The sequence below is a fragment of the Bombus affinis genome, chromosome 8, assembly GCF_024516045.1.
Source record: "Bombus affinis isolate iyBomAffi1 chromosome 8, iyBomAffi1.2, whole genome shotgun sequence".
NCBI lineage: Eukaryota > Metazoa > Arthropoda > Insecta > Hymenoptera > Apidae > Bombus > Bombus affinis.
Window position 1 is genome coordinate 3,263,882 of NC_066351.1, and position 25,007 is coordinate 3,288,888.

General features: G+C 39.7%; 2 long non-coding RNA genes across 3 annotated transcripts; both read left to right on the top strand.

Annotated features, from left to right (window-relative positions):
- Window positions 1–1,714: 1,714 nt before the first annotated feature.
- On the top strand, window positions 1,715–22,426 carry LOC126919453 (uncharacterized). Of its 2 annotated transcripts, none has more exons than XR_007711628.1 (3): window positions 1,715–3,437; window positions 21,846–21,970; window positions 22,149–22,426. It is a non-coding gene; the product is annotated as an uncharacterized LOC126919453 (long non-coding RNA). The 2 variants fall into 2 exon arrangements; XR_007711629.1 differs by lacking the exon at window positions 22,149–22,426 and adding an exon at window positions 22,064–22,139.
- Window positions 10,930–18,814, top strand: LOC126919473 (uncharacterized). The gene is made up of 3 exons (XR_007711659.1): window positions 10,930–11,015; window positions 18,235–18,474; window positions 18,629–18,814. It is a non-coding gene; the product is annotated as an uncharacterized LOC126919473 (long non-coding RNA).
- Window positions 22,427–25,007: the final 2,581 nt, after the last annotated feature.

The following is a 25,007-nucleotide window of genomic DNA, read 5'->3' on the forward strand; positions in this document are numbered from 1 at the left end:
CCATCGTAACTTACGGAGCACCGGTGTGGGCTAGAGCAGCGAATACCGATAAGAACAGGAAAAAGCTGAAACGAGCACAACGAACGGCCCTGTGCATAACAACGACGGCATACCGTACCGTCTCCCACGCGGCACTTTGCGTGTTGGCCGGGAATCTCCCGATTTACATAAAGATAAAGATGCTCGGAGAGACTTACGAGAGGAACAAGATCCATGAGTCTAGGATTGGCGCGGATGACGGCTGCAAGCTGAAGGCGGAACTGGAGGCGATTCGCAAGAAGGCCCAAGAGGAGTGGCAGAAGGAGTGGGACAACTACAAAAAGGAGAATATCACAAGGAAATTATTACCGAGTGCGCTTCTATTTACCAAAAAGAAGATGGACATCGATCATCACACCATGCAGCTGCTAACCGGGCATGGGAGCTTCGGTGTCTATAGGAAGAGGATTGGCAAGGACAGCGACAGCAACTGTCTCGACTGTGGAGACCCTAACGACGATGCAGAGCACGCCCTCTTCGCGTGCCCGAAGTGGACGGACAGAAGGATCGAGCTGAAGAACGCTCTTGGCGAGAAGATAGACGTGGACAATCTGATCGCCACGGTGACCGCCAAGAACGAGTGCTGGAATAAATTCAGGCAATTCTGCAAGACCGTCATGTGTCACAGGAGGGTGACAGCGAGGGCCTGGGAAGAGGCAAGGAGGAGAACGAGAGAAACAACAACTAGGTGGAGCAATGAAAGCAAGAATACAAAACAACGAAAAACCGCAGAAGGAGATCAGCCCAGTATTCTGAACTGGCTGAGAAGATGACATGAGCAGGAACTGCCCGAAGAAGTAGATACAACGGGGCACGAAAGGACAACCCTGATGACTGCCAACAGGTTTTACCGGGGTTGTCTGTCCTCAAAGCGGAGGAAGAAGGAGGAGGGGATTTTAGTGGGTATGGCAACGACATCCGACCGACTCCCACATAACCCAGTGATGCGGGTCACTGGGCATGCGTAATAGCATTTTCCCCTCCTCACGCGAAAAAAAAAAATAGAAACCACATTAATCGTATACGTGATATTCTCGATTGTCAATTATAACTGTCGCCGAATAATTTTATTTCGATGCCGAGTGTCGTACAACCGTGAAATTACCAGAGAAGAGAATATACAAAATTAAAATTCTCACCTTGAGCAAGTGTGTTGGCGATCGCTCTCGGATGTACTGTCACGTCCCACGCTCCGCACGTGCCGCAACGAAAACATAGATAACCGCAATACACAAACAACGCAAGTGTCAACTCGTATACCTAGAAACAAACACACAGTGCAATGAAAATGGAAATTCATTAATAAAATTTATTAAACATAGTTTATTATTCATATATACATATATGAGATCGATATTCTAATAATAGACATAAAATTTATTAAATTGTCTGTCCTATTAGAAAATTACATCCTGAAGATATACATATACATTTGTGTAATACATTACTAAATCATACATAGACCAAGCGAAACATAACAAAACAATGCAAATGATACACAAAATGCAACCTCAACAAGGGCAAGCAGCCACGCGACCGGCACATTCCACTGGTATCAGTAACGAAGGCCATGGAAGGATCGCAGACGCAGCATCAGCAAAATACGACCACCTGCAACATGTACATTCTTCCAAGCACCTTGTATGACATTAACACCAAGCAAAACGTGAGATGATCAAGAAGACGAAATTTCAGCAAAGTGTGAGATAATCAAGAAAACAAGAACCCCAGCGGAAATAGGTAGTTACGATATTCATAAATTGTCACGTAGTAATGGTACAATTACAAAAGAAATAATCGGTCACGTGACAATTAGGAAGAATATAAAGAGAGATTCAATACTCAATAGAGAGTTGTTAGAGAGCAGTTTTAATTGAGCTGGTTTTTCCAAGTTCAGAATTTAATTGAAAGTAGTGTTGAAAGTAGTTAGAGTTCAGTTTTAATTAAGAGCAGTCAGATGTCAGTCTTAATTGGAAACAGTGAGTTTAACTTAAAGAGTATTGTAAGAGTATTGCACTTAAGGTTCGGTATTAACTTGAGATTCGGTGATTCATTTGTTCTTTTGTTCATTCGCAAGTCGATCCGTCTGCGTCAAAGAAACAATCTAGTACATATTGTAATTCCGTTTAATAAAATTGTTAATTAAGTTCGAAAATCCGAAACATCGAGTAACTAATCGCGAAACAAAATTTAATTGTTAAAACCGATTCATCGCCAAACCATACTCACACCTGATCGACTCCACAGATCAAACAAGGTAGGAGATTCGAAATTGTACACCCTCTTCCTTTCTTTTTTTTACTTTTAATTGAACAAAGTTGTCTTCAAACGAAAGTATCCGTCGGCAGCTATAGTTGACAGATAGAAGTATCAAGTAAATAACTCACATAAAATTTCATTCGAACATCTTGAATTCACTACAATTATTCTCTGTATCGACCAGTGATCACGGTGTTTTCAATCATTGGAAACATCTATGGTTTTCGTTTTCCTCTTCCCACCGTTAGCAGATTGCTCATCCTTGGGCGAGGCCTACGAAACCACACGGATTGTTTACAGAGAATATAATTACAAAATTGAGATAAACGTTCTTGCTCAACATTTAATAAATTGTTTGGAATAAACTCAATCAGCTTTCGATCTATTTTGTTTACAATCGTTCGCTGTATCAACCAGTGATTACGGTGTTTTCGTCACAGAAAACATCTAAGGTTTTCGTTTTCCTCTTCCCACCGTTAGCAGACTGCTCATCCTTGGGTGAGGCCTACGAAGCCACACTGATTGTCTACAGTGAACTCAGTCACCAAATAAAATAATCATTTACTCATTTACGACTTTACTTGTTGTCAAGAACGAATTATAATTCCATGACGAAATCGAGAAAGAATAGAAAAGATAAAAGTCACCTCAGCAAAAAGCGAGCCGAACGTTGGTACAAACGATTAATTGCTGCAGAAATAAAAAAGGAAGAGAGGAGGCATCGAGAAGAATTAGAATCAAATCGCGAAGGTTCACCACCTAGTCTTTCGTCCTCAAATTCACCAATTTCCGAACACTGCGAGGCGCATTCCTTTCGATCTCGTTCGCCATCGCCCACATCACACCATAACATTTGTTATTAATCTTATTGGTACGAATAAATATTATCCTACCAAACATTTGTAAAATTTATCCAGTTAAAAACTAGAATATTTATTGTACATCGCTGTATAATATATCTACATTTGCATCCGACGATACTTATTGCTGATATTGTAATACCTTGAATCAACTAACAACGAATAAATTAAAATATAGTTAAACCAACATAACTCTGTCAGACGAAATAAATACGTTGCCAATTGTCTATCCCTAATAACTTTAATCCTCTCCCGTGCCAGTATTCCTGCGCATAGCAGGTTAGCCGAAAGGTGGAATTCATTTGCCAGTTGCATCAAACGTAAGTCAACGCTACCCATTAAATACGAGTTAGTAGATAATAGACTCTCACCTAGTTGAAACCCCACGACAGACAGGGTACAAGGTTTGTTTTTCTACAGGCAAGAAAGTGCTTACAGAGGCACTTCCAGTCTGGGAAATCAACATACACAACAGACAAGGGTATATGGTTTGTTTTCCTACAGGCAAGAAAGTGCTTACAGAGGCACTTCCAGTCTGGGAATTCAAAAGACACGACAGACGAAGGTACAACGTTTGTTTTCCTACAGGCAAGAAGGTGCTTACAGAGGCACTTCCAGACTGGGAATCCAAAAGACACGATAGACAAACAATACCCATCATACACTAACACTCCCAACTTAAAGAAAATAATAATAATAAAAGGAAATTCTTTGAAATAGTTCTTAGACTATTTCTGGTGGCAGCAACTACCATATTAATCGGACATCTCGATTAATATTTCATAAACAATCATACCATTTCAATTTTCCCCTTCCGATTAAACTGAAGATAACACAACAAAAAATTTTATCTGGATTTAATCCAGACTAACACGGAAGGCATAGCACAATCAAATCGAACATAACAGAACGTAACAGTACAACTTGTCGGTTAGTCGAACCGTAACAAACTTATTTCGACTCAGCAGTCAGCACAATTAATACTTATAAATTTTCAATTAACTCGATTTCGATTGACACTAACTAGTTGATTAACTATTCACAATTGACTGACAGACTGACGGATGTAAACTCTTCGGTTGACAAATGGTAACTAACTGCTCTAAGTCTCTACGTTTATTTATATCAAAGTCTACCGTAGGATAATCGTCACGTGACAGATTGTTCCCATGGGAACCGCAACGCTGCCGTTTAATCTTCTCATCGACGCTACGTTACAGGATGTGTATAATGTAATCGCTTATTCTTCGCTGATGCTACGTCTGCTTGTTATCTTGTTTACTCCGTGTCTTAATCTCTCAGCTTTCTATCGACGCTATGTGTGTGAATGTCAAGGTCGCTCGCGGACAACTCGGTAACTATAACTCGGATAATGACTCGGATAATAACTCGGAGATATTGATCGATAATTCGTAGATACTCGGTATATACTAACTTGCTCCCGATCGCATATTTAGACTTGTCGGGGGGAGTCGGAAAATTTGAATTTGTCTTAGATCGACAGTTGCCCGTAACGGTGACTTTGTTTTCTTCGGAGTTTATCTATCGATATGTTTCGTGCGTCAAGGCGGTGTCCGTGTTCCGAGGTACTACCACAGCATGAGTCGTTCTTGATCTGCGTCGTCCTATGACTCATCTGCCGCTACATGTTTTAGTCTAGCGCAAGAAGAAGAAGCAACGTAAGAGATATAAGTTAAACGGTACAATGCAGCGCTGTAAACATGGAGGTGTGAGATATCGAGAACAGGAGCAAAGATCACTCATGCGTCGACAGTTTCTCTCTGCCTGTCTTGACGCTGCAAATCCTCCGTCGCCGTCGTCCTCTGATGATTCTCCCATCATCGATGTGATATTGTCTGATGAGGAGACTAGAAATGTTCACGATCCATCAATTCTATTACTACTAACGAGTGTGCGAAGGTCCGACTGCCCGAGGAGATTCACGTCGATGTTTTGGGTGCTCGCCTGCGTCATCACTTTTTAGGCCAGGGAGGAGTAATATGGGATGAAAACAGCGTTCAAACGTCAAAATATCTCGAACAGGAGAGAAATAGGAGCAAATCTCATGCGAAATCATTAAGTGAATGCATTTGGCGCTATGTTGGGATTGCTACGACGCCGAAGCAGGCATGCACTACATTCGGCAAGTAAAATGAAGTGATAATAGCTTACAAACGGAATAATATCTCCAGCGGGAGCGAAATAACAATAAATCTCATGAAAAATCACGAGACGATTGCATTTTGCGCGATGCAGGGCTTGTCTCAACGTTGAGACAAGTGTGCACTATATTTGTCGTGTTACATGTCGTGAAAACAGTGTACAAAAGTCAAAATGTCTCCAGCCGGAGCGAAATAACAGCAAATCTTGAATAGCAAAATCCAATTTTATCTATTTTATCCAACTCTAATCCTCTCCCGTGCCAGTACTCCTGTCCATAGCAGGTTAACCGAAAAGTGGAATTCATTTGCCAGTTGCATCGAAGGCTAGTTAACGCTACCCGTTAACACATATATTATTGAATAAAACTCCCACGACGGGTTTGACCAATCACGACGAACGTAAGGTACAACGAGTTGTAATTCTCCAGGCGTGAGTCACTTCTTGACGCGACAAGAGTTCTGGGATCCCAAGCAAGTTGTTACTAAAGTCTCGACAAACGTAAGGTACAACAAGTTATAATTCCCCAAACGTAAGTCGCCTCCTAACGCGACTCGAGTATTGGGATTTCAATCAAGATATACATAAGACGCAATAGACGTAAGAACATCCATAATATACCAGCACTCATAATACAAACAAAATAATAATAATAATAATAATAATAATAATAAATAGAAATAATAAAAAAATTATTTTTGAAATAGTCCTTAGACTATTTCCGGTGGCCGCAACTACGGTATTGGTCGGCACATTGGAATTTACATTTCAAATATTAAATTCCTTTTCTTTATAATCTAAAATTAACGACAAATACGACTGAAACTAGAACGTAACAAAACATTTCCAGTAGGAAAGAAATAGCAGCGCTTCACAGGAAAAATCTTCGAATGATTGCATTACGCTCAAAGTTGGGCTTGATGCGACTATGAAACAGATGTGCATAGCATTCGTGGTGTGAAATCGAGGAAAAATTGCGTTTAAACGGCGAAATATTTCCAACAGGAGCGAAATAACGCTCAGTTGTCGTCAAAATCGAGTAAATGTTTGCGATTTGCGCACTGTTGGACTTGTTTCGTAGCAAAAAGAGGCGTGCACTACATTCGGCGTGTAAAATGCAATGAAAATAGCGCTTAAACGCCGAAATATCTACAAAACTAGCGAAATAACGCTCAGTTTTCGTCAAAATCGTGAAAATAGTCGCATTCTGCGAACAGTAGGAATTGTTTTGATGCTAAAAACTGTGTGCATTACATTCCGCCTGTAAAATGCAACGAAAACAGCGTTTGAACGTCGAAATATTTCCAACAGGAGCGAAATAACGATCAGTTTTCATCAAAGTCGAGTAAATGGCTACTGTTTTCGTGCTGCTGTGCTTGTTTCGTGGAGTAATATCGAGCAAAAATGGCGTTTAGACATCGAAATATCTCCAACAGGAGAGAAATAACAGTCAGTTTTCATTAAAATCGAGAAAATGGCTGCGATTTGCGCACAGTTCGGCTTGTATTGACGCTAAAAACGGTGTGCACTATATTCCGCGAGTAACATGCAATGAAAATAGGGTTTAAATGTCGAAATATCACCAACAGGAGCGAAATTATTCTCAGTTTTCGTGAAAATCGTGTAAAAGGTCGTATTCTTGGCACAGTTGGGCATATTTCGAAAACAAAACAGGCGTGTAGTACATTCGGGGTTTAAAATGCAAAAAAAGTAGCATTTAAGCGTCGAAATAACTTCAACAGGAGAGAAATAACACTCAGTTTTCGCCAAAATCGAGTAAATGGTCGCATTTAGCGGACATTTAGGCTTGTTTCGGCGATGAAACTGGCGTGCATATAATTCGTCGTGTAAAATGCAATGGAAATAGCGTTAGAACGGCGAAATATCTACAAAACTAGCGAAATAACGCTCAGTTTTCGTCAAAATCGTGCAAATAGTCGCATTCTGCGAACAATAGGAATTGTTTGATGCTAAAAACTGTGTGCATTACACTCCGCGTGTGAAATGCAACGAAAACAGCGTTTGAACGTCGAAATAATTCCAACAGGAGTAAAATAACGATCAGTTTTCATCAAAGTCGAGTATATGGCTACGTTTTTCGTGCTGCTGTGCTTGTTTCGACGATGAAACTGTCGTGCATAGAATACGTGAAGTAATATCGAGCAAAAATAGCGTTTAGACATCGAAATATCTCCAACAGGACGAAATAACGCTCAGGTTTCGTCAAAATCGTGTAAATGGTTACATTTTGCGCTCAGTTGGACTTGTTTCGACGCTAAAAAACGGCGAGCATAGCACTCGGCGTGTAAAATGAAATGGAAACAGCGTATAAACGTCGAAATATCGCCAACAATAGCGAAATAACGCTGAGTTTGTCGTCAAAATCGAGTAAATAGTCGCATTTTTCGCACAGTTAGGCTTGTCTCGACGCTAAAAACGGCGTGCATAGCATTCGGCGTCGAAAATGCAATGGAAGTAGCGTTTAAACTTCGAAATATCTACAAACAATAGTGAAATAACGCTCAGTTAGACGTCAAAATCGAGTAAAAGGCCGCATTTAGCGGACAGTTAAGCTTGTTTCGACGATGAAACTGGCGTGCATATAATTCGGCGTGTAAAATGCAATGGAAATAGCGTTTGAACGGCGAAATATCTACAAAACAAGCGAAATAACGCTCAGTTTTCGTCAAAATCGTGCAAATAGTCGCATTCTGCGAACAGTAGGAATTGTTTTGATGCTAAAAACAGTGTGCACAATATTCCGCGTGTAAAATGCAATGAAAATAGGGTTTAAATTTCGAAATATCACCAACAGGAGCGAAATTATTCTCAGTTTTCGTGAAAATCGTGTAAAAGGTCGCATTCTTTGCACAGTTGGGCATATTTCGAAAACAAAACAGGCGTGTAGTACATTCGGCGTTTAAAATGCAGAGAAAGTAGCGTTTAAGCGTCGAAATATCTTCAACAGGAGAGAAATAACTCTCAGTTTTCGTCAAAATCGAGTAAATGGTCGCATTTAGCGGACAGTTAAGCTTGTTTCGACGATGAAACTGTCGTGCATAGAATACGTGAAGTAATATCGAGCAAAAATAGCGTTTAGACATCGAAATATCTCCAACAGGACGAAATAACGCTCAGTTTTCGTCAAAATCGTGTAAATGGTTACATTTTGCGCTCAGTTGGACTTGTTTCGACACTAAAAACAGCTTGCATAGCATTCGACGTGTAAAATGCAATGGAAGTAGCGTTTAAACTTCGAAATATCTACAAACAATAGTGAAATAACTCACAGTTAGACGTCAAAATCGAGTAAAAGGCCGCATTCTGCGAACAGTAGGAAGTGTTTTGATGCTAAAAACTGTGTGCATTACACTCCGCTTGTAAAATGCAACAAAAACAGCGTTTGAACGTCGAAATAATTCCAACAGGAGTGAAATAACGATCAGTTTTCATCAAAGTCGAGTATATGGCTACGTTTTTCGTGCTGCTTTGCTTGCTTCGACGATGAAACTGTCGTGCATAGAATACGTGCAGTAATATCGAGCAAAAATAGTGTTTAGACATCGAAATATATCCAACAGGAGCGAAATAACGGTCAGTTTTCATTAAAATCGAGGAAATGGCTGCGATTTGCGCACAGTTGGGCTTGTTTCGACGCTAAAAACGGTGTGCACTATATTCCGCGAGTAAAATGCAATGAAAATAGGTTTTAAATGTCGAAATATCTCCAACAGGACGAAATAACGCTCAGTTTTCATTAAAATCGAGGAAATGGCTGCGATTTGCGCAAAGTTGGGCTTGTTTCGACGATGAAACTGACGTGCATAGCACTCGGCGTGTAAAATGAAATGGCAATAGCGTATAAACGTCGAAATATCGCCAACAATAGCGAAATAACGCTCAGTTTGTCGTCAAAATCGAGTAAATAGTCGCATTTTGCGTACAGTAGGGCTTGATTCGACGGAAAAAAAAACAGCTTGCATAGCATTCGACGTGTAAAATGCAATGGAAATAGCGTTTAAACGTCGAAATATCTTCAACAGGAGTGAAATAAGGATCAGTTTTCATCAAAGTCGAGTATATGTTCGCATTTTGCGCACAGCTGGGCTTGTTTCCGCCATGAGACTCGTGTGCACTACGTTCGGCGTGTAAAATGCAATGAAAATAGCGCTTAAACGCCGAAATATCTCAAAACTAGCGATATAACGCTCAGTTTTCGTCAAAATCGTGCAAATAGTCGCATTCTGCGAACAGTAGGAATTGTTTTGATGCTAAAAACTGTGTGCACAATATTCCGCGTGTAAAATGCAATGAAAATAGGGTTTAAATGTCGAAATATCACCAACAGGAGCGAAATTATTCTCAGTTTTCGTGAAAATCGTGTAATAGGTCGCATTCTTGGCACAGTTGGGCATATTTCGAAAACAAAACAGGGGTGTAGTACATTCGGCGTTTAAAATGCAATGAAAGTAGCGTTTAAGCGTCGAAATATCTTCAACAGGAGAGAAATAACTCTCAGTTTTCGTCAAAATCGAGTAAATGGTCACATTTAGCGGACAGTTAAGCTTGTTTCGACGATGAAACTGGCGTGCACATAATGCGGCGTGCAAAATGCAATGGAAATAGCGTCTGAACGGCGAAATATCTTCAACAGGAGTGAAATAACGACCAGTTTTCATCAAAGTCGAGTGTATGTTCGCATTTTGCGCACAGTTGGGCTTGTTTCGGCCATGAGACTCGTGTGCACTACGTTCGACGTGTAAAATGCAATGGAAATAACGTTTAAACGTCGAAATATCAAAAACAATAGTGAAATAACTCTCAGTTTTCGTCTAATTCGTGTAAATAGTCGCATTTTGCGTACAGTTGGGCTTGGTTCGACGCTAAAAACAGCTTGCATAGCATTCGACGTGTAAAATGAAATGGAAATAGCGTATAAACGTCGAAATATCGCCAACAATAGCATAATAACGCTCAGTTTGTCGTCAAAATCGAGTAAATAGTCGCATTTTGCGCACAGTTGGGCTTGTTTCGACGCTAAAAACGGTGTGCACTGTATTCCGCGAGTAAAATGCAATGAAAATAGGTTTTAAATGTCGAAATATCTCCAACAGGACGAAATAACGCTCAGTTTTCATTAAAATCGAGGAAATGGCTGCGATTTGCGCACAGTTGGGCTTGTTTCGACGATGAAACTGACGTGCATAGCACTCGGCGTGTAAAATGAAATGGCAATAGCGTATAAACGTCGAAATATCGCTAACAATAGCGAAATAACTCTCAGTTTGTCGTCAAAATCGAGTAAATGGTCGCATTTAGCGGACAGTTAAGCTTGTTTCGGCGATGAAACTGGCGTGCATATAATTCGGCGTGTAAAATGCAATGGAAATAGCGTTTGAACGGCAAAATATCTACAAAACTAGCGAAATAACGCTCAGTTTTCGACAAAATCGTGCAAATAATCGTATTCTGCGAACGGTAGGAATTGTTTTGATGCTAAAAACGGTGTGCACAATATTCCGCGTGTAAAATGCAATGAAAATAGGTTTTAAATGTCGAAATATCTCCAACAGGACGAAATAACGCTCAGTTTTCATTAAAATCGAGGAAGTGGCTGCGATTTGCGCACAGTTGGGCTTGTTTCGACGATGAAACTGACGTGCATAGCACTAGGCGTGTAAAATGAAATGGAAATAGGTCATAAACGTCGAAATATCTCCAACAATAGTGAAATAACGCTCAGTTTTCGTCTAATTCGAGTAAATAGTCGCATTTTGCGTACAGTTGGGCTTGATACGACGCTAAAAACAGCTTGCATAGCATTCGACGTGTAAAATGAAATGGAAATAGCGTATAAACGTCGAAATATCGCCAACAATAGCGAAATAACGCTTAGTTTGTAGTCAAAATCGAGTAAATAGTCGCATTTTGCGCACAGTTGGTCTTGTTTCGGCCATAAAACTCGTGTGCACTACGTTCGGCGTGTAAAATGCAATGAAAATACCGCTTAAACGCTGAAATATCTCCAAAACTAGCGATATAACGCACAGTTTTCGTCAAAATCGTGCAAATAGTCGCATTCTGCGAACAGTAGGAATTGGTTTCATGCTAAAAACGGTGTGCACAATATTCCGCGTGTAAAATGCAAAGAAAATAGGGTTTAAATTTCGAAATATCACCAACAGGAGCGAAAGTATTCTCAGTTATCGTGAAAATCGTGTAAAAGGTTGCATTCTTGGCACAGTTGGGCATATTTCGAAAACAATACAGGCGTGTAGTACATTCTGCGTTTAAAATGCAAAGAAAGTAGCGTTTAAGCGTCGAAATATCTTCAACAGGAGAGAAATAACACTCGGATTTCGTCAAAATTGAGTAAATGTTCCCATTTAGCGGACAGTTAAGCTTGTTTCAACGATGAAACTGGCGTGCATATAATTCGGCGTGTAAAATGAAATGGAAATAGCGTTTGAACGGCGAAATATCTACAAAACGATCGATATAACGCTCAGTTTTCGTCAAAATCGTGCAAATAGTCGCATTCTGCGAACAGTAGGAAATGTTTTGAAGCTAAAAACTGTGTGCTCTACACTCCGCATGTAAAATGCAACGAAAACAGCATTTGAACGTCGAAATAATTCCAACAGGAGTGAAATAACTATCATTTTTCATCAAATTCGAGTATATGGCTACGTTTATCGTGCTGCTGTGCTTGTTTCGAGATGAAACTGTCGTGCATAGAATACGTGCAGTAATATCGAGCAAAAATAGCGTTTAGACATCGAAATATCTCCAACAGGAGCGAAATAACGGTCAGTTTTCATTAAAATCGATGAAATGTCTGCGATTTGCGCACAGTTGGGCTTGTTTCGTCGATGAAACTGGCGTGCATATAATTCGGCGTGTAAAATGAAGTGGAAATAGCGTTTGAACGGCGAAATATCTACAAAACTAGCGAAATAAAGCTCAGTTTGTCGTCAATATCGAGTAAATAGTCGCATTTTGCGTACAGTAGGAATTGTTTTGATGCTAAAAACAGTGTGCTCTACACTCCGCATGTAAAATGCAACGAAAACAGCGTTTGAACGTCGAAATAATTCCAACAGGAGTGAAATAACTATCAGTTTTCATCAAATTCGAGTATATTGCTACGTTTATCGTGCTGCTGTGCTTGTTTCGACGTCGAAACTGTCGTGCATAGAATACGTGCAGTAATATCGAGCGAAAATAGCGTTGAGACATCGAAATATCTCCAACAGGAGCGAAATAACGGTCAGTTTTCATTAAAATCGAGGAAATGACTGCGATTTGCGCACAGTTGGGCTTGTTTCGGCCATGAAACTCGTGAGCACTACGTTCGGCGTGTAAAATGAAATGGAAATAGCGATTGAACGGCGAAATATCTACAAAACTAGCGAAATAACGCTCAGTTTTCGTCAAAATCGTGCAAATAGTCGCATTCTGCGAACAGGAGGAATTGCTTTGATGCTAAAAACTGTGTGCATTACACACCGCGTGTAAAATGCAACGAAAACAGCGTTTGAACGTCGAAATAATTCCAACAGGAGTGAAATAACTATCAGTTTTCATCAAAGTCGAGTATATGGCTACGTTTTTCGTGCTGCTGTGCTTGTTTCGTCGATGAAGCTGTCGTGCATAGAATACGTGCAGTAATATAGATCAAAAATAGCGTTTAGACATCGAAATATCTCCAACAGGAGCGAAATAACGGTCAGTTTTCATCAAAGTCGAGAATATGTTCGCATTTTGCGCACAGTTGGGCTTTTTTTCGTCGATGAAACTGGCGTGCATATAATTCGGCGTGTTACATGAAATGGAAATAGCGTTTGAACGGCGAAATATCTACAAAACTATCGATATAACGCTCAGATTTCGTCAAAATCGTGCAAATAGTCGCATTCTGCGAACAGTAGGAATTGTTTTGATGCTAAAAACGGTGTGCATAATATTCCGCGTGTAAAATGCAACGAAAACAGCGTTTGAACGTCGAAATAATTCCAACAGGAGTGAAATAACTATCAGTTTTCATCAAAGTCGAGTATATGGCTACGTTTTTCGTGCTGCTGTACTTGTTTCGTCGACGAAACTGTCGTGCATAGAATACGTGCAGTAATATCGAGCAAAAATAGCGTTTAGACATCGAAATATCTCCAACAGGAGCGAAATAACGGTCAGTTTTCATTAAAGTCGAGAATATGTTCGCATTTTGCGCACAGTTGGGCTTGTTTCGTCGATGAAACTGGCGTGCATATAATTCGGCGTGTAAAATGAAATGGAAATAGCGTTTGAACGGCGAAATATCTACAAAACTAGCGAAATAACGCTCAGTTTGTCGTCAATATCGTGTAAATAGTCGCATTTTGCGTACAGATGGGCTTGATTCGACGCAAAAAACAGCTTGCATAGCATTCGACGTGTAAAATGCAATGGAAATAGCGTTTAAACGTCGAAATATCTTCAACAGGAGTGAAATAACGATCAGTTTTCATCAAAGTCGAGTATATGTGCGCATTTTGCGCACAGTTGGGCTTGTTTCGGCCATGAAACTCGTGTGCACTACGTTCGGCGTGTAAAATGCAATGAAAATACCGCTTAAAAGCCGAAATATCTCCAAAACTAGCGATATAACGCTCAGTTTCGTCAAAATCGTGCAAATAGTCGCATTCTGCGAACAGTAGGAATTGTTTTGATGCTAAAAACGGTGTGCATTACACTCCGCGTGTAAAATGCAACGAAAACAGCGTTTGAACGTCGAAATAATTCCAACAGGAGTGAAATAACTATCAGTTTTCATCAAAGTCGAGTATATGGCTACGTTTTTCGTGCTGCTGTGCTTGTTTCGTCGATGAAACTGTCGTGCATAGAATACGTGCAGTAATATCGAGAAAAAATAGCGTTTAGACATCAGTAATATATCCAACAGGAGCGAAATAACGGTCAGTTTTCATTAAAATCGATGAAATGGCTGCGATTTGCGCACAGTTGGGCTTGTTTCGACGATGAAACTGACGTGCATAGCACTCGGCGTGTAAAATGAAATGGAAATAGCGTTTGAACGGCGAAATATGTACAAAACTAGCGAAATAACGCTCAGTTTGTCGTCAATATCGAATAAATAGTCTCATTTTGCGTACAGATGGGCTTGATTCGACGCAAAAAACAGCTTGCATAGCATTCGACGTGTAAAATGCAATGGGAATAGCGTTTAAACGTCGAAATATCTTCAACAGGAGTGAAATAACGATCAGTTTTCATCAAATTCGAGTATATGGCTACGTTTATCGTGCTGCTGTGCTTGTTTCGACGACGAAACTGTCGTGCATAGAATACGTGCAGTAATATCGGGCAAAAATAGCGTTTAGACATCGAAATATCTCCAACAGGAGCGAAATAACGGTCAGTTTTCATCAAAGTCGAGAATATGTTCGCATTTTGCGCACAGTTGGGCTTGTTTCGTCGATGAAACTGGCGTGAATATAATTCGGCGTGTAAAATGAAATGGAAATAGCGTTTGAACGGCGAAATATCTACAAAACTTTGAACGACAAAAAATTGAACGATATTACGTTCAATTTTCGTCAAAATCGTGCAAATAGTCGCATTCTGCGAACAGTAGGAATTGTTTTGATGCTAAAAACGGTGTGCATAATATTCCGCGTGTAAAATGCAATGAAAATAGGGTATAAATTTCGAAATATCACCAACAGGAGCGAAATTATTCTCAGTTTTCGTGGAAATCGTGTAAAAGTTCGCATTCTTGGCACAGTTGGGCACATTTCGAAAACAAAACAGGCGTGTAGTACATTCGGCATTTAAAATGCAAAGAAAGTAGCGTTTAAGCGTCGAAATATCTTCAACACGAGAGAAATAACTATCAGTTTTTGTCAAAATCGTGTAAATGGTCTCATTTTGCATACAGTTGGGCTTGATTCGACGCAAAAAGCAGCTTGCATAGCATTCGACGTGTAAAATGCAATGGGAATAGCGTTTAAACGTCGAAATATCTTCAACAGGAGTGAAATAACGATCAGTTTTCATCAAATTCGAGTATATGGCTACGTTTATCGTGCTGCTGTGCTTGTATCGACGACGAAACTGTCGTGCATAGAATACGTGCAGTAATATCGGGCAAAAATAGCGTTTAGACATCGAAATATCTCCAACAGGAGCGAAATAACGGTCAGTTTTCATCAAAGTCGAGAATATGTTCGCATTTTGCGCACAGTTGGGCTTGTTTCGTCGATGAAACTGGCGTGAATATAATTCGGCGTGTAAAATGAAATGGAAATAGCGTTTGAACGGCGAAATATCTACAAAACTATCGATATTACGTTCAATTTTCGTCAAAATCGTGCAAATAGTCGCATTCTGCGAACAGTAGGAATTGTTTTGATGCTAAAAACGGTGTGCATAATATTCCGCGTGTAAAATGCAATGAAAATAGGGTATAAATTTCGAAATATCACCAACAGGAGCGAAATTATTCTCAGTTTTCGTGGAAATCGTGTAAAAGTTCGCATTCTTGGCACAGTTGGGCACATTTCGAAAACAAAACAGGCGTGTAGTACATTCGGCATTTAAAATGCAAAGAAAGTAGCGTTTAAGCGTCGAAATATCTTCAACACGAGAGAAATAACTATCAGTTTTTGTCAAAATCGTGTAAATGGTCTCATTTTGCATACAGTTGGGCTTGATTCGACGCAAAAAGCAGCTTGCATAGCATTCGACGTGTAAAATGCAATGGAAATAGCGTTTAAACGTCGAAATATCTTCAACAGGAGTGAAATAACGATCAGTTTTCATCAAAGTCGAGTATATGTGCGCATTTTGCGCACAGTTGGGCTTGTTTCGGCCATGAAACTCGTGTGCACTACGTTCGGCGTGTAAAATGCAATGAAAATACCTCTTAAAAGCCGAAATATCTCCAAAACTAGCGATATAACGCTCAGTTTCGTCAAAATCGTGCAAATAGTCGCATTCTGCGAACAGTAGGAATTGTTTTGATGCTAAAAACTGTGTGCATTACACTCCGCGTGTAAAATGCAACGAAATCAGCGTTTGAACGTCGAAATAATTCCAACAGGAGTGAAATAACTATCAGTTTTCATCAAATTCGAGTATATGGCTACGTTCATCGTGCTGCTGTGCTTGTTTCGTCGATGAAACTGTCGTGCATAGAATACGTGCAGTAATATCGAGCAAAAATAGCGTTTAGACATCGAAATATCTCCAACAGGAGTGAAATAACTATCAGTTTTCATCAAATTCGAGTATATGGCTACGTTTATCGTGCTGCTGTGCTTGTTTCGACGACGAAACTGTCGTGCATAGAATACGTGCAGTAATATCGAGAAAAAATAGCGTTTAGACATCAGTAATATATCCAACAGGAGCGAAATAACGGTCAGTTTTCATTAAAATCGATGAAATGGCTGCGATTTGCGCACAGTTGGGCTTGTTTCGACGATGAAACTGACGTGCATAGCACTCGGCGTGTAAAATGAAATGGAAATAGCGTTTGAACGGCGAAATATGTACAAAACTAGCGAAATAACGCTCAGTTTGTCGTCAATATCGAATAAATAGTCTCATTTTGCGTACAGATGGGCTTGATTCGACGCAAAAAACAGCTTGCATAGCATTCGACGTGTAAAATGCAATGGGAATAGCGTTTAAACGTCGAAATATCTTCAACAGGAGTGAAATAACGATCAGTTTTCATCAAATTCGAGTATATGGCTACGTTTATCGTGCTGCTGTGCTTGTTTCGACGACGAAACTGTCGTGCATAGAATACGTGCAGTAATATCGAGCAAAAATAGCGTTTAGACATCGAAATATCTCCAACAGGAGCGAAATAACGGTCAGGTTTCATCAAAGTCGAGAATATGTTCGCATTTTGCGCACAGTTGGGCTTGTTTCGTCGATGAAACTGGCGTGCATATAATTCGGCGAGTAAAATGAAATGGAAATAGCGTTTGAACGGCGAAATATCTACAAAACTATCGATATAACGCTCAGTTTTCGTCAAAATCGTGCAAATAGTCGCATTCTGCGAACAGATGGGCTTGATTCGACGCAAAAAACAGCTTGCATAGCATTCGACGTGTAAAATGCAATGGAAATAGCGTTTATACGTCGAAATATCTCCAAAACTAGCGATATAACGCTCAGTTTTCGTCAAAATCGAATAAATGGTCGCATTTTGCGCACAGTTGTGCATGTTTCGACGATAAAAACGGCGTGTGCAGCATTCGCCGTGTAAACTGCAATGCAAATAGCGTTTAAACGTCGAAATATCTCCAATAATAGCAAAATAACGCACAGATTTCTTCAAAATCGAGCAAATGGTCGCATTTCTCGCACAGGTCTGCTTCTTTCGACGATGATACTGACGTGCATGGCATTCGGCGTGTAAAATGCAATGGAAATAGCGTTCAAACTTCGAAATATCTGCAGCAATAGCAAAATAACGCACAGTTTTCATCAAAATCGATTAAATGGTCGCATTTTTCGCAACAGATGGGCTTGTTTCGACACTAAAAACGGCGTGCATAGCATTCGGCGTGTAAAATGAAATGGAAATAGCGTATAAACGTCGATATATCTGCAACAATAGCGAAATAGGGCTCAGTTTGTCGTCAAAATCGAGTATACGGTCGCATCTTGCGCACAGTTGAGCTTGATTCGACGCTAAAAGCAGCGTGCATAGAATTCGACTTGTAAAATACGATGGAAAGAGCGTTTAAACGTCGAAATACCTCCAACAATAGCGAAATAATGCACAGTTTTCTCCAAAATCGAGCAAATGGTCGAATTTTTCGCAACAGTTGGGCTTGTTTCGACACTAAAATCGGGGCGTGCATAGCATTCGGCGTGCAAAATGCAATGCAAATAGCGTTTAAACGTAGAAATATCTCAAACAAAAGCGAAATAACGCTCAGTTTTCTTCAAAATCGTGTAAATGGTCGCTTTTTGCGCACAGTTGGTCTTGTTTCGACGCTAAAAACGGTATGCGTAGCATTCGGCGTGTAAAATGCAATGGAAATAGCGTTCAAACTTCGAAATATCTGCAACAATAGCAAAATAACGCACAGATTTCTTCAAAATCGAGCAAATGGTCGCATTTCTCGCACAGGTCTGCTTCTTTCGACGATGATACTGACGTGCATGGCATTCGGCGTGTAAAATACAATGGAAATAGCGTTCAAACTTCGAAATATCTGCAACAATAGCAAAATAACGCACAGTTTTCATCAAAGTCGATTAAATGGTCGCATTTTTCGCAACAGATGGGCTTGTTTCGACACTAAAAACGGCGTGCATAGCATTCGGCGTGTAAAATGCAATGGAAATAGCGTTTAAACTTCGAGGTATCTGCAACAGAACCGATATAACGCATAGTTTTCGTCAAAATCGAGTAAATGGTCGCATTTTGCGCACAGTTGGGCTTGTTCGACGCCAAAAACGGTATGCGTAGCATTCGGCGTGCAAAATGCAATTTAAATAGCGTTTAAACGTCGAAATATCTCCAATAAAAACGAAATAAAGCTCAGCTTTCCTCAAAATCGAGTATATGATCGCATTTTGCTCACAGTTGAGCTTGATTCGACGCTAAAAACGGCGTGCATAAAATTCGACTTGTAAAATACGATGGAGAGAGCGTTTAAACGTCGAAATACCTCCAACAATAGCGAAATAACGCACAGATTTCGGCAAAATCGAGCAAATGGACGCATTTCTCGCACAGGTCTGCTTCTTTCGACGTTGATACTGACGTGCATGGCACTCGGCGTGTAAAATGAAATGGAAATAGCTTATAAACGTCGATATATCTGCAACAATAGCGAAATAAGGCACAGTTTGTCGTCAAAATTCTGTAAATGGTTGCATTTTGCGCACAGTTGGTCTTGTTTCTACGCTAAAAACGGTATGCGTAGCATCCCGCGCGTAAAATGCAATTTAAATAGCGTTTTAAACTGCGAAATATCTGAAACAGAATAGATATAACACATAGATTTCGTCAAAATCGAGTAAATGGTCGCATTTTGCGCACAGTTGAGCTTGATTCGACGCTAAACGCAGCGTGATAGCATTCGGCGTACAAAATGCGATGGAAATAGCGTTTAAACTTCGAAATATTTCCAACAAAAGCGAAATATCTCTCAGTTTTCTTCAGAATCGAGTAAATGGTCGCTTTCTGCGCACAGTTGTGCTTGTTTCGACGCTAAAAACGGTATGCGTAGCATTCGGCGTGTAAAATGCAATTTAAATAGCGTTTAAACGGCGAAATATCTCCAACAGGATGCAATTAACCCACAGTTTTCGTCAAAATCGAATAAATGGTCGCTGTCACGTCCCACGCTCCGCACGTGCCACAACGAAAACATAGATAACCGCAATACACAAACAACGCAAGTGTCAACTCGTATACCTAGAAACAAACACACAGTGCAATGAAAATGGAAATTATTTAATAAAATTTATTAAACATAGTTTATTATTCATATATACATATATGAGATCGATATTCTAATAATAAACATAAAATTTATTAAGTTGTCTGTCCTATTAGAAAATTACATCCTGAAGATATACATATACATGTGTGTAATACATTACTAAATCATACATGGACCGAGCGAAACATAACCATACACAAAATGCAACCTCAGCAAGGCCAAGCAGCCACGCGACCGGCACATTCCACTGGTATCAGTAACGAAGGCCATGGAAAGAACGCAGACGCAGCATCAGCAAAATACGACCACCTGCAACATGTACATTCTTTCAAGCACCTTGTATATCATTAACACCAAGCAAAACATGAGATGATCAAGAAGACGAAATTTCAGCAAAGGGTGAGATAATCAAGAAAACAAGAACCCCAGCGGAAATAGGCAGTTACGATATTCACAAATTGTCACGTAGTAATGGTACAATTACAAAAGAAATAATCGGTCACGTGACAATTAGGAAGAATATAAATAGAGATTCAGTACTCAATAGAGAGTTGTTGTTGGAGTGCAGTTTTAATTGAGGTCAGAGCTGGTTTTACCTAATTCAGAATTTAATTGAAAGTAGTGTTGAAAGTAGTTATAGTTCAGTTTTAATTGAGAGCAGTCAGACGTCAGTCTTAATTGGAAACAGTGAGTTTAACTTAAAGAGTATTGTAAGAGTATTGCACTTAAAGTTCGGTATTAACTTGAGATTCGGTGATTCATTTATTCTTTTGTTCATTTACAAGTCGATCCGTCTGCGTCAAAGAAACAATCTAGTACATATTGTAATTCCGTTTAATAAAATTGTTAATTAAGTTCGAAGATCCGAAACATCGAGTAACTAATCCACAAATCAAACAAGGTAGGAGATTCGAAATTGTACACCCTCTTCCCTTCTTTTTTTTTACTTTTAATTGAACAAAGTTGTCTTTAAACGAAAGTATCCGTCGGCAGCTATAGTTGACAGATAGAAGTATCAAGTAAATAACTCACATAAAATTTCATTCGAACATTTTGAATTCACGACAATTATTCTCTGTATCGACCAGTGATCACGGTGTTTTCAATCATTGGAAACATCTATGGTTTTCGTTTTCCTCTTCCCATCGTTAGCAGATTGCTCATCCTTGGGCGAGGCCTACGAAGCCACACGGATTGTTTACAGAGAATATAATTACAAAATTGAGATAAACGTTCTTGCTCAACATTTAATAAATTGTTTGGAATAAACTCAATCAGCTTTGGATCTATTTTGTTTACAATTGTTCGCTGTATCAACCAGTGATTACGGTGTTTTCGTCACAGAAAGCATCTATGGTTTTCGTTTTCCTCTTCCCACCGTTAGCAGATTGCTCATCCTTGAGTGAGGCCTACGAAGCCACACTGATTGTCTACAGTGAACTCAGTTACCAAATAAAATAATCATTTACTCATTTACGACTTTACTTGTTGTCAAGAACGAATTATAATTCCATGACGAAATCGAGAAAGAATAGAAAAGATAAAAGTCACCTCAGCAAAAAGCGAGCCGAACGTTGGTACAAACGATTAATTGCTGCAGAAATAAAAAAGGAAGAGAGGAGGCATCGAGAAGAATTAGAGTCAAATCGCGAAGGTTCACTACCTAGTTTTTCGCCCTCAAATTCACCAATTTCCGAGCACTGCGAGGCGCATTCCTTTCGATCTCGTTCGCCATCGCCCACATCACACCATAGCGTTTATTATTAATCTTATTGGTACGAATAAATATTATCCTACCAAACATTTGTAAAATTTATCCAGTTAGAAGCTAGAATATTTATTTATTGTACATCGCTGTATAATATATCTACATTTGCATCCGACGATACTTATTGCTGATATTGTAATACCTTTAATCAAGTAACAACGAATAAATTAAAATATAGTTAAACCAACATAACTCTGTCAGACGAAATAAATACGTTGCCAATTGTCTATCCCTAATAACTTTAATCCTCTCCCGTGCCAGTATTCCTGCGCATAGCAGGTTAGCCGAAAAGTGGAATTCATTTGCCAGTTGCATCAAACGTAAGTCAACGCTACCCATTAAACACCAGTTAGTAGATAATAGACTCTCACCTAGTTCAAACCCCACGACAGACAGGGTACAAGGTTTGTTTTCCTACAGGCAAGAAAGTGCTTACAGAGGCACTTCCAGTCTGGGAAATCAACAGACACAACAGACACAACAGACAAGGGTATAAGGTTTGTTTTCCTACAGGCAAGAAAGTGCTTACAGAGGCACTTCCAGTCTGGGAATTCAACAGACACGACAGACGAAGGTACATAGATTTGTTTTCCTACAGGCAAGAAAGTGCTTACAGAGGCACTTCCAGACTGGGAATCCAAAAGACACGATAGACAAACAATACTCATCATACACTAACACTCCCAACTTAAAGAAAATAATAATAATAAAAGGAAATTCTTCGAAATAGTCCTTAGACTATTTCTGGTGGCAGCAACTACCATATTAATCGGACATCTCGATTAATATTTCATAAACAATCATACCATTTCAATTTTCCCCTTCCGATTAAACTTAAGATAACACAAAAAAAAAAAAAATTTTTTCTGGATTTAGTCTAGATCAGCACGGAAGGCACAGCACAATCAAATCGAACATAACAGAACGTAACAGTAAAATTTTTTGGTGGCAGCGGTGGGATACGCTCCACAGAGGATTAAAGTTATTACTGTCATTGATAAAATATATATATCTGAAAAATAATGGCAACCAAATTAGAGTCATTGGATGAAGATACGCTTTTGACATTGTCGGAAAAACTAAGAACGTGGGATGCAAATTTTCGAGTAATAACCGATATGATTGCAAAAATGAACGAATTACAAAAGGACGTACGCGAACTCAAAACAATAAGAGAACCTCAGTCACCTGCATCGCCGCCGGTAACCCAACAAGAAACAGTACAGCCAGGTGGATATCCCCAACCGATTAAGCTAAAAGACGCGATCGAGTCAGTACCAGTATTCGACGGACATCGACCCTCAGTATTTCAATTTTTAAGAGCATGCGAGCGCGCACGAAACATGGTTCCTAGGCATCAAGAACCCCAGTTAGTAAAACTATTAATGAATAAGCTTCGCGGACATGCGTTTCTCGCCGTCGAAGATACAGAACTAATAAGTTTGAACGATTTCGGGAACAAATTAAAGGATCTGTTTGGCCTAAAGAAATCTCTTAACGAATACAAAGGAGAATTAGGAACGATATACCAACGACCTAGGGAAGATATATTAGATTACATGGATCGCGTTAGAAATCTTAGGTTAGCGATAATGGACGGAGAAAGAAGCGAGTACGGCACGATATCACCGGACATCCAAGATACAATAGATTGGGAAACGAGGGAAGCTTTTGTTAAGGGGCTCCCAAACGAGGTGTATTTACGCGTAAAGATAGCAGGATACCACACTTTAGAAGAGGCGTATCGCCAAGCCGTCAAGGCAACACAAGAAGTGAAACAAATGAACGATAGAACGCGACTCCAACGACCAACATTTCTGAATAATTACAAACGCGACAACGTACGACCCTTGACTACTAATAACAATATCAGAAACAATCATCAGGATCGAAGGTCCGAACCTCCATCACAGAATTATTCAAAACAGGATATCATAACATGTAATTATTGTAAAACACCTGGGCATTTAGTAAAGGATTGTTATAAATTTAAAGCACGGGTAGATGCTGGAATAATTATACCCTATGCTCAAGAACAGTCGGGAAACCGAACACGTCCTTCGGGGAAATGGGGCGAGCCACGAAGGGACGAATTTTCGAATCGCCCAAGAGTGCAAGCGGCCACAAGGAGGCCGGCGCCTATGCTAATAAAGAGAACAAGGGCAGCTGCCCCCGCGAAATCGACTCCACAATCCGTAATAAGGAACAAAGCGAACGTAACGTCGACTGTAAAATCAAGGGAACAACCATTAAATACTGTGGGGGAACCATCTTACAGCCACGCGAAAATAAAAACAGAGAGTCCGGAATCACAAGGCCAAAAGGAAAAACCAACACGGAAGGAACAGACGAGGGAAAACCACCAGGAACCGGACTCAGATGCGGAAGACGACCTCTTCGGATCATTTCAATAAAATTAAACGATTCTCTAACAACCCCAACTGCACGAATAGTTTCCCCAGACTTAAAAACCAAGACAAGTTTACTACTAGACTCTGGATCAGAAATCAATATTATCAAAAAACCTGCTTTACTCGATTCAGCTATCATCGACGAACAGAAACAAATTGAAGTGAGAGGAATTACGGCAACGAGCTTGGTCTCCCTAGGGCAGACAGTAATACAGGTCGCAGGCCATCCAGTCATTTTTCACGTAGTTGATGACTCATTGCTGATCGATCAAGACGGAATCTTAGGATCCGAATTTTTTGCAGGATGCAAAGCTCGTTTGGATTACGAGAAAAGGCATATCAAATGGGGAAATATTTATATTCCCTTCGACACTAAAGAAAGAATAATCGTACCGAAACGAAGTTCGGTAACATGCTCAATTAATATCGCAAATCCAGAGATAAGAGAGGGATTTATTCCCAAAATCGAGCCGATCAAGGGGATTTACTTTGGTAATGCAGTTGTGAGAAATCATAAAGGAAAAGGTTATCTGAGAATAATAAATACTACTTCAAGAGATTATGAATTTACGACACCAACAATGGTAATCAAAGAATTTGAAAACCTCACCCCGTTTCCTAGTACGGCGTGTAATACAATTTTAAAAACAAAGGAAAGCAGATCTGACAAAATAATTGAATTACTACGACTTGAACACTTGAACGAAGAGGAAAGGAAAAACGTCGAAAAATTGATTCGTAATAATCAAGATAGATTTCATATTCCAGGAGAGACACTGGAAGCAACTGGAATTCTAGAACATAGAATAATTACAACTGATGATATACCAGTTAATACAAAACAGTATCGTTACCCACCAGTACACCGAGAAGAAATAAATCGACAAATTCAAGAATTATTAGACACAGACATCGTGGAACCATCGATATCCCCATACAATTCTCCGTTATGGATCGTACCGAAAAAACCCGATTCGCAAGGGAACAAACGTTGGAGATTAGTTATTGATTATAGGAAGCTGAACGATAA